Raw genomic sequence first — 13,277 nt, 5'->3', positions numbered from 1 at the left:
CCCAAGCTCTGCTGTGGCCATTGGGAGACTGAAGCTCTTGGCAACCTGTAGCCAGCAAGGAGCCTGGGTAACTAAGGGGAGTGGGGCAAACTCAGGGCTCTGCCCCATGGCCCCCATGACTCCAAGCTCCCCCTAGAGCCCCCGCAAGAGTCCCACTCACCAAAATCTCTGCTGGGCTCAAGAGCAAAACTCAGACTCAACTGGACCCTGGCCATGAGCCAGGTGGCCACAGCAGACAGACCCACGGCCGGGCCATGGTTCTCCCTGAGCCAGCCGGTTAGCATACAAAGTACACACTTGGCAAGGCAAGCAGCCTCTCAGAATCTCAGAGAACAACCATGGAAACTCCCCCATGAAGCCAGCTCTGAGCACAACCGGGACTCACATGGGGCAGAAACGCTCTTCTCACACAGCTGGCTGCCTCTCTCAGTTGACATCAAATCTCGCACCAAAAACAACAAAACCACATGCAAGGCTCAGCAAACAGAACATTACCTGAGGGTTCGCCTGTCTCAGGGGGCACTTCCTAGAGCTCCCTGCCCCTCCCTCACTGTCTCTCACAGCTCCCCCTTGCCTCTCAGTGCCCCCCTTGTCCATCAGCCCAGCTCATACCTGTGTTCCTGTCCGGGAGGATGCAGCAGTGTTTCTGCAGGATGCCGGGCAGCACCTGTTGCCAAACAAAGGAGACGCATTAGCTATGTTGGGTGCTCCAGCTCAGTACCACCACAGCCCAGCTCAGGGGCAATTGAGGGAAGAGGGTCAGGTCAGGGTGTGGTCAGCATGGCCAAGGACAGCTATGGACTATGCCCCCATGTCCTTCTGACACCCCAGGTGCGCTCAGCCCATGAACACAGAGCTGCTGGACAGTGAGGGCCTGTCCCTCCCTGGCTTTAACCCAGGTATGTTCATGGAGGAGGAGAACTGTGGAACACTGGGAACACACCCATGCTCCCATTGGGCTGTGGCGTGAGGCAGGGAGTTGGATAGTTCAGTCTCATGCCTTTCCTATCCCATGTAGCCCCATCCTCCTACCTGTCATTCAAACAGCCCCTTCCCTAGGAAGAACCTCTCCTCACCTGAGACCTGGGGGTGTGTCACGTCCCTACACCCCTGCCTAAGCTCCTGAGAAGCCTGGCAAGGAGAGGCGCTCTGTCTCTGTCTCTCTCTTCCTGCAGATAACAGAGGACAGAAGGTAGACTCCCTCTCTCACCTCCACCTGTTCCTTCCCAGCTCACTATATCCTTAAACATAGCCCAAGTGTGTCTGTAATTTCCTCAACTCTTAAATAAACTATTTCTCAGTAAGCTGAATTGGTGCTGTGTTTAGAATGCTGGTTAAATGAAAGGGAAGAGCCTGAAAATAAACATTTGACCCAAACCTGGACCATAGCCAAGAGAGATTGGGGCAGCTTGTGCAGCAGAGGATTAGGGGAAGTAGGTACCATGTGATCAAGGGAGAACACACATGATGAGGGGACTGCACACAACGTCATCCGTGTTTTCCTCTGCTTGCCTGAAGAATCCAGAGCTGGCCTTGTGGCCCTGGCCGCTTACACTAGCCAAGTTGCTGAACTACCTGAGGCTACCCCAAGGGTGGCTGCTGGCAGTGATGGCACTGGGACCCACAGCCCCAACTGCCTCACATCACATAGGTCTCAGCCAGTCCTGGTCCCTCCACATGTCCCCAGTGCCGGCCACTGCATGTATTCTCCCTGAGCACGAAGCTCTCCTGGCCATTGAATCTGCCCCAAGCAGAGGCCTAAATGCCCCCAGGACTCCCAGCTACACCTATGCATTGAAATATACAAAAACAACACACATGTGATGCAGGCAGCAGCATAAACAGCCATATCCACCAACCTGGAGGGATCCATTTGAAGCCTCCCATGCGCAGATAGCCCCAGCTCATGTGGTCACAGTACACCTCAGCCAGTTCCTTGATCCTGTGGACACTGTCTGCATCTGATTCCATGGATGTACTGTGTACACCTGTTTCCATAGACACACTGTGTGCAGCTGATTATATGGACCCACTGTGTGCACCTGATTCCATGAACACACTTGTGCACCTCACTCCATGGACTCACCGTGTATACTTGATTCCGTGGACTCACTGTGCGCAGCTTATTATGTGGACCCACTGCATGCCCCTGATTTTGTGGACTCACTGTGTAGAGTTGATTATGTGGACACACTGTGTGCACCTGATTCCATGGGGTCCTGTCCTCAGGGTGTGCAGCTGATTTTATGAGCCCACTGTGGTTCTGGGTCATGCATGTCACTATGAGGTTCCTTAGCGTGTTATTCCCTTCTCTTTATAGTCCACAGCCAAAGGTGTCAATCACAGTGCCCGCAGCTCTCATTTGATTTCACATTAAAAGACACCAAGCTTGTAGAAACACTGCAATAAAAGCTGCCTCTAGATCTAATTATCTTGGTCTCCCCACCTTGAGTCAGCTAAATCACTTTTTCCATTCAGCAACAACACCAACAACCACAACCAGGCTAAGAACTCGTCCATCTCATTAAGACCCAGCCAGAGCTGACTGCTGCCAGAGAGCGTGAGGCCAGGATGCTTGCCCGCCAGCCCGAATGAGCTCACATGGAGAAGAAAGACACCTTGGGCGGCAGACCTGGGCCCTGATCTTGGTAGGTGGCAGCAGGAACAAAGGGGAACCAGACAAAGGCAAGAGTGGAAATGAACTCCACAAGAGCAAACTTCTCAGAAACAGCACACGCCTGAGCTAGCAGCTGCGTGCAAGGTTCAGAGACCAGGACAAAGGAGATGGCACAGGGGGCCTGCCACAAGCTGGGAGCCAGCCCTGCATGCAGTGGCCATGTGGCCAGTAGGAGACTTCAAACCCAGCCACACCAGAGCTGGAACTGCTAGAGGCTCCCAGAGCCAGCTGCGTGTGGACCTGAGCCCCATTTGGTGTGCCTGAGCCTGACGCCAGATCCTAGGCAGAACTGATACTGTTAGGCAGCGGACCCAAGAGGCGTTTCCCATGAGCTCCTCTGGCAGCTGGACTGAGATCCCGAGCCTTGACACAGGGACAGCCACCAACTCTGTTGCATCACTGGCCATGCAGGGCATCTGCACACAGACTCATAGGCATGGCCAGCCTAGGAGTCACCAGATGCAGCTCCCCAGGGGGCAGTAGCACCAAAATTAGGCACAGCCAGAGTGGCACTCAGCGCACCTCCCAATTTGCAACAACAGCCCCAGCTGCAGGAGCTGTGTGCACAGTAAGAGTGGAAGGGCAGCAAGGAAAACAGATGCTGGACATGAGAACATGTGGATGAGGACATGGTGGGTGAGGGGTAGGGTGGCCGAGGTGTCTTCAATGCTCTGCTGATGGAGACTGAAGGCAGGAGACCAGGAGTACATGGGAGTCCTGTCTGTCCTCAGGATTAGAAGGGGATGGGTCGGGGTCCTGTCCTCAGGGTTAGAAGGGGAGGGGTTGGGGTCCTGTCCTTAGGGTTAGAAGGGGAGGAGTTGGGGTCCTGTCCTCAGCACTGTCAGTCCCATCCCCGACCTGGGGATCAGGGATGCTGGGCAGTTCAAGTGCTTTCTCTCTGGGTTTTGGTGCCTGTCACTGTGGTTCAGGGGCATGGGCCAGCTACAGGGTGAGGCCTCCCTTCCTTCTGTTGGAATTTTATCTCTAATATTGCTGTGGACAAGAATCTACTCTTAGAGAACCGAGAGTTCACAAATGGCTAAACTTTAATTACATTTAAATACCAAGAACTTTTCTTTTTTGAAATATATCATGGTTTTATTAATTGTGTATGTAATGCGTGTACAAAGGGTGACTGATTAATACTAAAAATTCAATTATTTAATTACAAATTCAGCCATCCTCTTCTCCAACAAAATCCCTTTGCAGATAAAGTAATCCATGAAGAATTAATCAACTTTTTCTTTTCAGCACAGGCCAGGCCATTTTTTCTAATTAAATTGGCACCTCAAAGAAATACTCATGATAAAATCATTTATGAGATTTCAGTAGACAGGTAGGTTGAGAAACACGATTTTACCTCCAGAGTGTAGAAGGAAGTGAAACATCTGAAATTTCTTAAAGTATCCAGAAAATTAAATCCACATCACAGACTGGGAGAAAAGATATGCACAGGATCTGTCTGCTTTGGATTGACTGACACCAACTACCCCAAGGAGTCGCCAAGTCCACAACAGGAGCCAAGGCAGAGCACACGTGCCCCTGGCAGTGTGAGGATGTTGCTCCATGAGCACGCTGCTGCAGGGATCCAGCTGATGGAGAAGCTCTCACTCTGACTGCCTTTCAAGTAATCGATGTTTTAAAACATACTTACAGATTTAACTATAAATGCAGGGTGCATTGTTCCAGTTAAGGCTACTCATTAAGCAACCAGTGTGCTCTGTTACACAGTCACTCTGCCTGTGACAGACTCCAGTTGAGGAAGAGACAGGACTGGCATTCTGCTTCCTGGGGAATCTCAACACCAAACACAGCCAGTGCCAGGAGTTGTCAGCTGGAGACAGCAGCAGGCTGTGCCTTGGCGAGCACAGAGGCTGGCAGGTACCCACAGCCCAGGGACTGTGAACCTCCTAGAGCTGTGACCTCCCCCATGCAGGACAGGACAATGGCCCCAGAGAGCATGGGCCACAGCTTACTGTCCCTCGGATGAGCAGCACTGCAGCTGACAGGGCCACTGGCCCCCACACTGTAGGGAACAGACCCACACAGGTGGTTAAAAAACACCTTGGAGTGGAGTGCTGGCGGTGGCGCTGGCGGTGGCGCTGGTGGCGGCGCCAGCGGCCACGTTGGCTGGGGCGCAACTTAGGCCGTGCAGACAAATGGAACCCAGCCATTAAGCAAAATGTGGGAGCTCAATTTATATGAACTACAACGGACACCTCAGGAGCCAATAACAGATGGCTTGGAAATTGTGGTTTCGTCCTGAAGTCTGCACAGTGAGCTCATGTGCCCAATCTGCTTGGACATGCTCAGGAACACCATGACCACCAAGGAATGCCTGCATCACTTTTGCGCCAACTGTATCATCACAGCCCTCAGGAGTGGCAACAAAGAATGCCCTACCTGTCGGAAAAAGCTAGTTTCCAAAAGGTCCCTGAGGCAGAACCCCAACTTCAATGCGCTCATCAGCAAGATCTATCTGAGTTAGGACGAGTACGAAGCTCACCAGGAGCGTGTGCTGGCCAGGATCAACAAGCACAACAACCAGCAGGCACTGAGCCACAGCATCGAAGAGGGACTCAAGATCCAGGCCATGAACAGACTACAGTGAGGCAAGAAGCAGCAGATCAAAAACGGTGGCGGGACAGAAGATAATGGTGACAGTTCACACCGTAGGAACGCCTCGATCCACAGCAATCAGGAGGCTGGCCCTAGCAACAAACGGACCAAAATGTCGGATGATTCAGGGCTTGAGCTTAACAATAACAATACCTCGGTGGCTATCGACCCCGTGATGGACGGGGCCAGTGAAATTGAATTGGTATTCAGGCCTCATCCCATGCTGATGGAAAAAGATGACAGTGCACAGACAAGATACATAAAAACTTCAGGCATTGCCACCGTGGATCACCTGTCCAAGTACCTGGCCGTAAGGTTAGCTTTAGAGGAACTTCGAAGCAAGGGAGAGTCCAATCAGATGAACCTGAACACAGCCAGCGAGAAGCAGTACACCATTTACATTGCCACAGCCAGTGGTCAGTTCACCGTTTTAAACGGGTCCTTCTCTTTGGAGTTGGTCAGTGAGAAATACTGGAAAGTGAACAAGCCCATGGAGCTGTACTACGCACCCATGAAGGAGCACAAGTGAGCTTCTCACAGCAGCTCTGGGACTGACGTCCCCACAGCCCGACTGGGACCTTAAGGTTGTCGGGCTCTGGGGCAGCAGTGGGTACGCCCTCGGGCTCCGGGACAATGGGTACGCCCGATTTTCTCTCTGAGCCAGACTCGTTTACACTATTCGAATCTCTCCCCTTAATTTAAGACTTTGTTTTTGGAAAGGACTACTGTTACTCAGTATTTTTGTTTTTCTTTTTAAAATATACCTAAGTTGTGTGCTTTTACAACGTGTGGTTCCATTTTGGAGCAACTTTTTTTACCCAGGAAGTTTCGTAGTTTTCTGGTTTCTGTATTCTTAAGATTCAGCTGACCTCCTTCTTCCACTGCTCTCAGAAGTTCCTTAGGCCTCTAGAATGTTAATATGTATTCCTACTTTCCCCCCTGACGTCTTATATATTTATAGTTTTCTATATAAGCTACAGAATCTTCATGAAGACGAAGGCTCAAATTTTTCTGTGCTGAAAAACAATTCTCATAGGATTATTATTTTCATGGTATTTTCTTCCGTAACATCTCACCTCACACAGACATTTGTCATGAACTTAGTGTCTATTGTAATCCTTCCCCTGTATTTTGGGATTCCTGGTCTTGGGGAAGAGAATCAAATAAAATCTTAGGTTCTATGTCAAAAAAAAAAAAAGAAACACCTTGGAGTCCCCAGTGACTGAACTCTTCCAAGCTCCGCCTGCACAAACTGTGGACTTGCCTATAGTGGGGACGCTCTCCAGGGCACCCACCAACAGAGAGCTATGTGACTGCACTCCTGTTCACGTGGTGCTGGGAAAAGCAGACTTACAGGGAGGCAAGGGGCAGCTGGCCACAGAGGTCTGAGAATGGTGCCACACACCTCATGCAGGCTCACGGGGTATTGCAGAGACACCCTGCAAGGCAATGCCACCTTTTAGACATCCATAGCTGTTCTCATTTGTTTATTTGGAAAGCAGCCACATACGTGAGAGAGGGAGGGAGATAGAGATAAAGCTGAATCAGACTGCTGGTTGACTCCACAAACGCCTCCAACAGCCAGGTCTGGGTCAGCTGTGGCCAGGAGTCCTGTATGCTAGGGTGTGATTGGCACCCATGCACTTCCATGCAGTTTCCACCATGGCCTGTTGCCTCCCAGGGTGCACATGAGCAGGAAGCTGGTCGAATATGGAGGAGGAGCCAGGGTGTGGCCAGGCCCCCAGATACAGGACATGGTGTCCCAGGAAGCATTGTACCTGCCCCCATCACCCAGGTGAGGTTGAAGCCCCAGCATGGATGAACTGGAACTCAACACCCAGCACTACCCCCCACCAGGAGTGCCCACATGAGCCAGTGACGCCTGGGGAGGGGCTGGAACAGTGAGAATGCTCAAGGACAGCTCTCAGCAAGTTAAGTGGAGAATGAGCACGTGAGCTCTCACATGGGCCGTTTCAATTTTACTTCAAACTTTAGTCAGGGGCGTTTGACACAGGTATGGAGAAGCCTCCCTAGGATGCCCACAGCTCACGTGGCTGGGCCAGGCTGTAGTCCTGGCTGCGCCTTGGTGCCAGCTCCCTGCTCCAGTGCACCTGGGAGGTGGGAGGCGGCAGCAGGCAACTCAAGGGTCTGGAGGCCGGACTGTCAGCCACAGCTTGCCAAGTGAGCATGGCCTGGGAGCTCTTCACACCCCTGCCCATGTGCTGTTCCAATCAGATAAACACACCGAAGACAAAATTAAAAACACAACTGACAGCCATTGTTCTGAGCAGAGCATGGACTACAAGGAGGCAGAAACTCTCAGTGGTGTTGGAGCCGATGGGTGTCCTTGTGAGTTCTGACGGTTCAACTTGTCCGAGGAAGGCACCAGCTCATATGACATCCATCAGGCCCTGCCGCACACGTGAGGTGACATGCCAACCAGGGTCAGGAAGATGCACATCCTGCAGATTGTCCCACGAGGCCAACAGACCTCACAGTGAATCCTTCCAGGGAACAAGGCAAGGAGTCTCATGGTAGGAGGGGAAAAGGGAAGACTTCAAGCCAAAGAAAAGCAAGCATATGTATGCTTGCTTGTATGTATACATATACATACAATACATATGTATGTATACATACAAAACAAAAACAAAGCAATACATATGTATGTATACATACAAAACAAAAGCCAAGTGTAAGCATACACATTAGCATGGATACATACTTGTGTGCATATGCTTGCATGAAATCCAACTGAGTTGTAGTTTAAATACACATATTTAAGCATGATGGCAGAGCAGGCATCACAGGGACTTGGGAAGAAGTCCCAACACGGTCAAATCCATACAAAATTGCCATCTATTCATGGTTCTCCAAAGCCGTAAGCAAATCAGGAAGATCAGGGTTGCAGGATAGAAACCAGGGGGCCAGGACCCAGGAAAGACAACAAAGGGAACCATTACAAACACCAGGGGTTCTGGACCCACGACACACACCAGGGCAGCCAGGACAGACACCAGGGGGCCCAGACATCCCATCCCTCTTGCTCCTCTGAGACCAGCCCTGTCTTGAGGCAGACAGACACTCGAGCAGCTGGCTCCTGTCTCTCACATGAGACATGATAAGATACATATCAGTTCATGTGTGGTATGTCTACACAGGCATGGTGTGTCCACACAGGAGAGACTACTGGACTAACAGGATGATATCTGAAAGGGAGCACCCTTGACCATTACTTACACGGCTGTCTGTATGACAAAAAACACGGATCCCACTATCTTGGCAAGTAAACACCCGTGGGCACCATGAAATGTGTGTGTGGAACCAGAAGGAATAACTTCAAACTGCCCTCAGCCCCAGAAAAGGAGTGCCAGAAGCTTACACAGAAGAAGCTCAGAAAACACAGGATTTAAAACTTTCTGAAGGACTCTTCAATTAATGCTGTTGGGACAATTGGTTGATACCCTGCAGAAACAAGACGTTAGACCCATATCTTTCACCATACACTAAGATCAAATCTAAATGCATAAAAAACCTAAACCTACATCCAGAAACCTTCAAACTCTTAGAAGAAAACATTGGAAAAACCCTGCAACATTTAGTTCTAGGCCCTGAATCCCTAAAAAAAAAAAAAAAGCTATAGCAATTAAGACCAAATAAACAAATGGGACTACATCAAACTAAGAAGCTTCTGTATAGCAAAGGAAACAATCAAAAAAGTAAAAAAGAAACCTACAGAATGGGAGAAGATCTTTGCACATTACATGGTTGACAGGGAGCTAATCTCCAGAATTTACAAAGATCTCCAGAACAACCAAAACACCAAAACAAACACCACTCAAGAAATGGGCACCGGAAATGGGCAGACACTTCACAAAGGAACAGACACAAATGGCAAACAAACATATGAAAAAATGCTCAAGCTCTCTGGCAATAAGGGAAATCCAAATTAAGACAGCACTGAGGTACCACCTAATGCCAGTAAGAATGGCTCACATACAAAAAACCACCAACAACACTTGCTGGCAAGGATGCGGGGGAAAGGGAACTCTACTCCACTGTTGGTGGGGCTACAGATTGGTACAGCCTTTATGGAAATTAGCATGGAGAACACCCAAACAACTGAATACCATATGATCTAGCAACAGCTCTTCTAAGAATATATCCAAAACACCTGTTACACGAGAAACCAACATGCACACCCATGTTCATAGCAACACAATCAATAATTGCAAAAACTTGGAAACAATCAAAATGCCCATCAACAGAAGACTGCATAAGAAAGCTATGGTTCATCTACTCCATGGAATACTACTCAGTTATTAAAAAAATAATGCAGTTCTTTGTGGCCAAATGGGCCCAACTGGAAACCATTATGCTAAGGGAAATGAGCCAATGCCAGAAGGTCAGATACCACATGTTTGCCTTAATTTAAGATGAAATGATGTCAATCTGAAAAATAGTACCTGTAAATTGTAATATTATTTTAACCTCAACCAACCTGTACCACATGCAATAAGATATGGTGATGTAACCAATGAACCAACAATCACTGAGAGACAGACTACTTATGATCTACATCAACGAACTGAAAAGCCTGATACACTTTAATATCTTGTTATTTTGTAATGGGTCGGAGAGCAGATAAATCCTCCACCTTTTTGGAATGTGTGAGGAAGATGTTAAGTATAACCTATCAAGATTGTAGGGCCTGGCGCAATAGCGTAGTGGTTAAAGCCCTTGCCTTGCCTTGCATGCATTGGGATCCCATATGGCCACCGGTTCTAATCCCGGCAGCCCTGTTTCCCATCTAGCTCCTTGCTACTGGCCTAGGAAAGCAGCTAAGGATGGCCCAAAGCCTTGGGACCCTGCACCCATATGGGAGACCCAGAAGAGCTCCTGGCTCCAGGCTTTGGATCGGCTCAGCACCGGCTGTTGCAGTCACTTAGGGAGTGAACCATTGGACAGAAGATCCACCACTCTGTCTCTCCTCCTCTCTGTATATCAGCCTTTCCAATAAAAACAATTCAATCTTAAAAAAAAAAAAGACTGTAACAGGTAACTTACAGACAGCTGACTCGAATCTGCATTAGACATTAGCAAAAACTATAAAGACATACAGTCAGATTCAAGAACGATCTTGACAGCCTCTTAACAGGAAGTCATATGCACAGAGCAGGGGGGACCCCAGAGTTGAGTAGCAGGACAGGAGGACAGGAGGAGGCTTGTATCCCAACCCTCAGACTCCAGGATCCTCACCTAGGACTATTAGTATGGGCACCAAGGGCTACATCCCAACAGCCAAGGAGACCACAGGGAATTGGAGCACCTTCATAGGCCGAGAACTCTGAGGTCATCCATTCCCTGTCGGATATCCCACATGGGATGGAAGAAGCCCAGATCCTTCCCCACAGGTTCTAATCACATCAGAACAACAGCCAGGAGCCCTGAAAAGTCTTCAGAAACAGAACAAGAAACTTCCTTTGGGACCTGGGAGAAGAGCTTTCTCTGGTCCTTACTTAATTCCAATTTTGGATCCCCATCCTCTCTTGGAATGTCCATTAGGGTCGCTCTGGAGCCACCAAAAAATTGATCAGATAGAGACAAATAAGGAAAGCTTAGAACAGACAGCTTGGACTCCCATATACCTTACTAGGTTGGACACAAAGTTACTCCTCACTAAGGAATTGAAGATTTCTCTGCACATGCCTCCTAAAACTGTTCTGCTTCTCAATTGTTAAGATATGCCTTCTTAGAGTTTTAAGCCTGTTTGGACTATCCTATAATTCGTTCTGTTCAGTAGAAATCATGCTTGAATACTGTAAGTTCCTAAATTTAATCATGAAAATAGACACGAGACAACTGAATAGTACCCTATAACTATTTTAAGGTGTATATCCCTGTTGTGTATAAACTAAAATTGAAATGTCAATGAAGTAGTTATAAGATGTGGTTAAGAACTTGCATATTCTAACATATTGTTCACTCAATACCATGTCAATTAACTTCATGACGTTATAAATTATTTTTTCTTTTTTTTAATTTTATAAAAGTTTATTTTGACAATCTTTACATAGCTAATTAGGGTAAGAAGGTTCAAGGGCTACAGGAAAGTGGATAATACTAGTATGTTTTCCATATTGTTACCTTCATGTTTAAAGGGGGGTATTAAGGGAGAAGGCCCACCCAATTTCCCACCCTCCCCAGGTCCCAGATGTAGGGCATGCTCTGAGGTTCTTGCTCAAGTGGTTTTGATATTGCAACAGTTATGAATTGCTGTCAATCTTGCCACTCCAAGCACTATGAGGTCTTTGAAAAATCCACTGATTGACATAGTCCACCATAGCTGAGATGGTTGATTGACTTGTTCTGTCTTCTCTCTTTTCTTTATTAGGGTTCTGACTCCAGCATGTAGATTAGGAAGATCTCCAAAGAAACTTCTTGTATGTGCTAACAAGTACAGGGCCTGGCACCGTCCATCGCCCCAATCAGCTGGTGGTTGCAATTGCTGGGTTGGTTCTGTTTTCAGCCCCGACTTCCACTGGAACCAATGGGTGTTGCAGTCCAGTCTGGTTCTGCCCAACACATACTTGGCCCTCGCATAAACCAGTGGGAGCTGCAGCCTAGTTGGAGCGACCCACAATAACCCCCACCAGGCCCACCCCCTACCCTGGTTTGCCAGTAAGTATAGCAGTAGTCCAGTCTGTCCCACACCCCATTCTACCCCAGCCGTTATCTTAGTTTTATGTCATCCTGTGGAAGTGGTAACCCAAGAGGGATGAGCCCACTATTTCCCTCCCAGGCCTCTCCCACTCCCAGATTCCAGCTGATGCTGTGCTAAGCCCAAACAACCCTCGCCCACTTTAATTTTGTTTGTACCAGTAGGAATAATCAGCCCAGCCCAGCTTTTCCCTGATCTAGTCCACATGAGGCCCACAGGCGTGGTAGCTCTGCCTAGTCTGGTCTGCCCCCATCCCAGCCTATGCTCTCCAGTGGAAGTAGCTGTCCAGCAAAGGAACCCTCCCTTATTCCCCTGCTGGCTCTGCCCACTTCCTTTCTTGTTCTCAGGCTGGTTGGGCGCTGCGGTCCCTTCCGGTACAGGCAACCTCACCTTGGCATTCTGTATTGTGCATTAGTCTTTGTTGCGACCAAACCTGGTTCGACCCACACTGGTGCGTGGTTTTGCCAGTGGATGACGTGGACAGATTCAGCCTGGTCTTGCCCCCATGTCTGCCAATTGTATGCCAGTGTGTAGCTTTCCATGGCCTGTTCTGGGTGTTTCCTATCATGTTTCTTGCGCTTATCTGCCGGGTCTGTGTCCTGCCAGAGGAGTTTCCCAGGCTCCTCCATCAGAACCTCTCCCAATGTCAGGTTTCACGCTTACCAGTGGGTCCATGAGCCAACCCTACTCTGTCCACCTCCTGTCCTAGCAGGAACTGTGGCTTTTCCTGATTGGCCTTCAACCCAATCTGGTTCTTGCTGTTGGATGTTTCAACTCAGCCATGGTTTGTCCATACCCACAGATGGCTCACACATGGCTCAGTAGGGGTTTGAGACCTTGCCTAGTCCATCCCACATCTGCCCTGGTCCTCCAGGACACCAGGGGTTGTTGGGGTCTGGCCCAGTTCGGTGTATCCAGTCCCAGTCCACACTTGTGCCATGGGAGACTACAACTGATTCCAGATCAGAACGCAGCCCCCTTCCAGGCCACACGCCTCTTGATGGGAACCTCAACCCAGCTAGGGTTGTCCCCTTTGCTCCCCAGCCGGGTCTGTTCCCAGCCATAGATCACTTGCCTGCCAGTGGATGCTCTGACTCAGCTTGGCACAGCCCCTCACCTGTCCCGACCTCTGCCTTAGACACTGTGGCTTAGTGTCCCTGGCTCCCACAGACCAGCAGGTGCAAGAGCCTAGCTTGGCATGAACTCTGCTCCCTCCTGGCTTCTTGTTTTATTTGTGGGCTAAGGTTTGCTCAGTCGTGCCTG

The 13,277-nt window shown here is 49.2% G+C and overlaps 1 pseudogene; it reads left to right on the top strand.

The window, feature by feature from the left end:
- The first annotated feature begins 213 nt into the window (after nt 1-213).
- On the top strand, nt 214-5,825 carry LOC121147057 (annotated as a pseudogene).
- The last annotated feature ends 7,452 nt before the right edge of the window (nt 5,826-13,277 follow it).

This window comes from Ochotona curzoniae, unplaced genomic scaffold, assembly GCF_017591425.1.
Source record: "Ochotona curzoniae isolate NIBS_2020 unplaced genomic scaffold, NIBS_Ocur_1.0 scaffold_4506, whole genome shotgun sequence".
NCBI classification, from domain to species: Eukaryota; Metazoa; Chordata; class Mammalia; order Lagomorpha; family Ochotonidae; genus Ochotona; species Ochotona curzoniae.
Note: the sequence above shows the minus strand (reverse complement) of the source record. Positions and strands in the feature narration are given on the sequence as shown.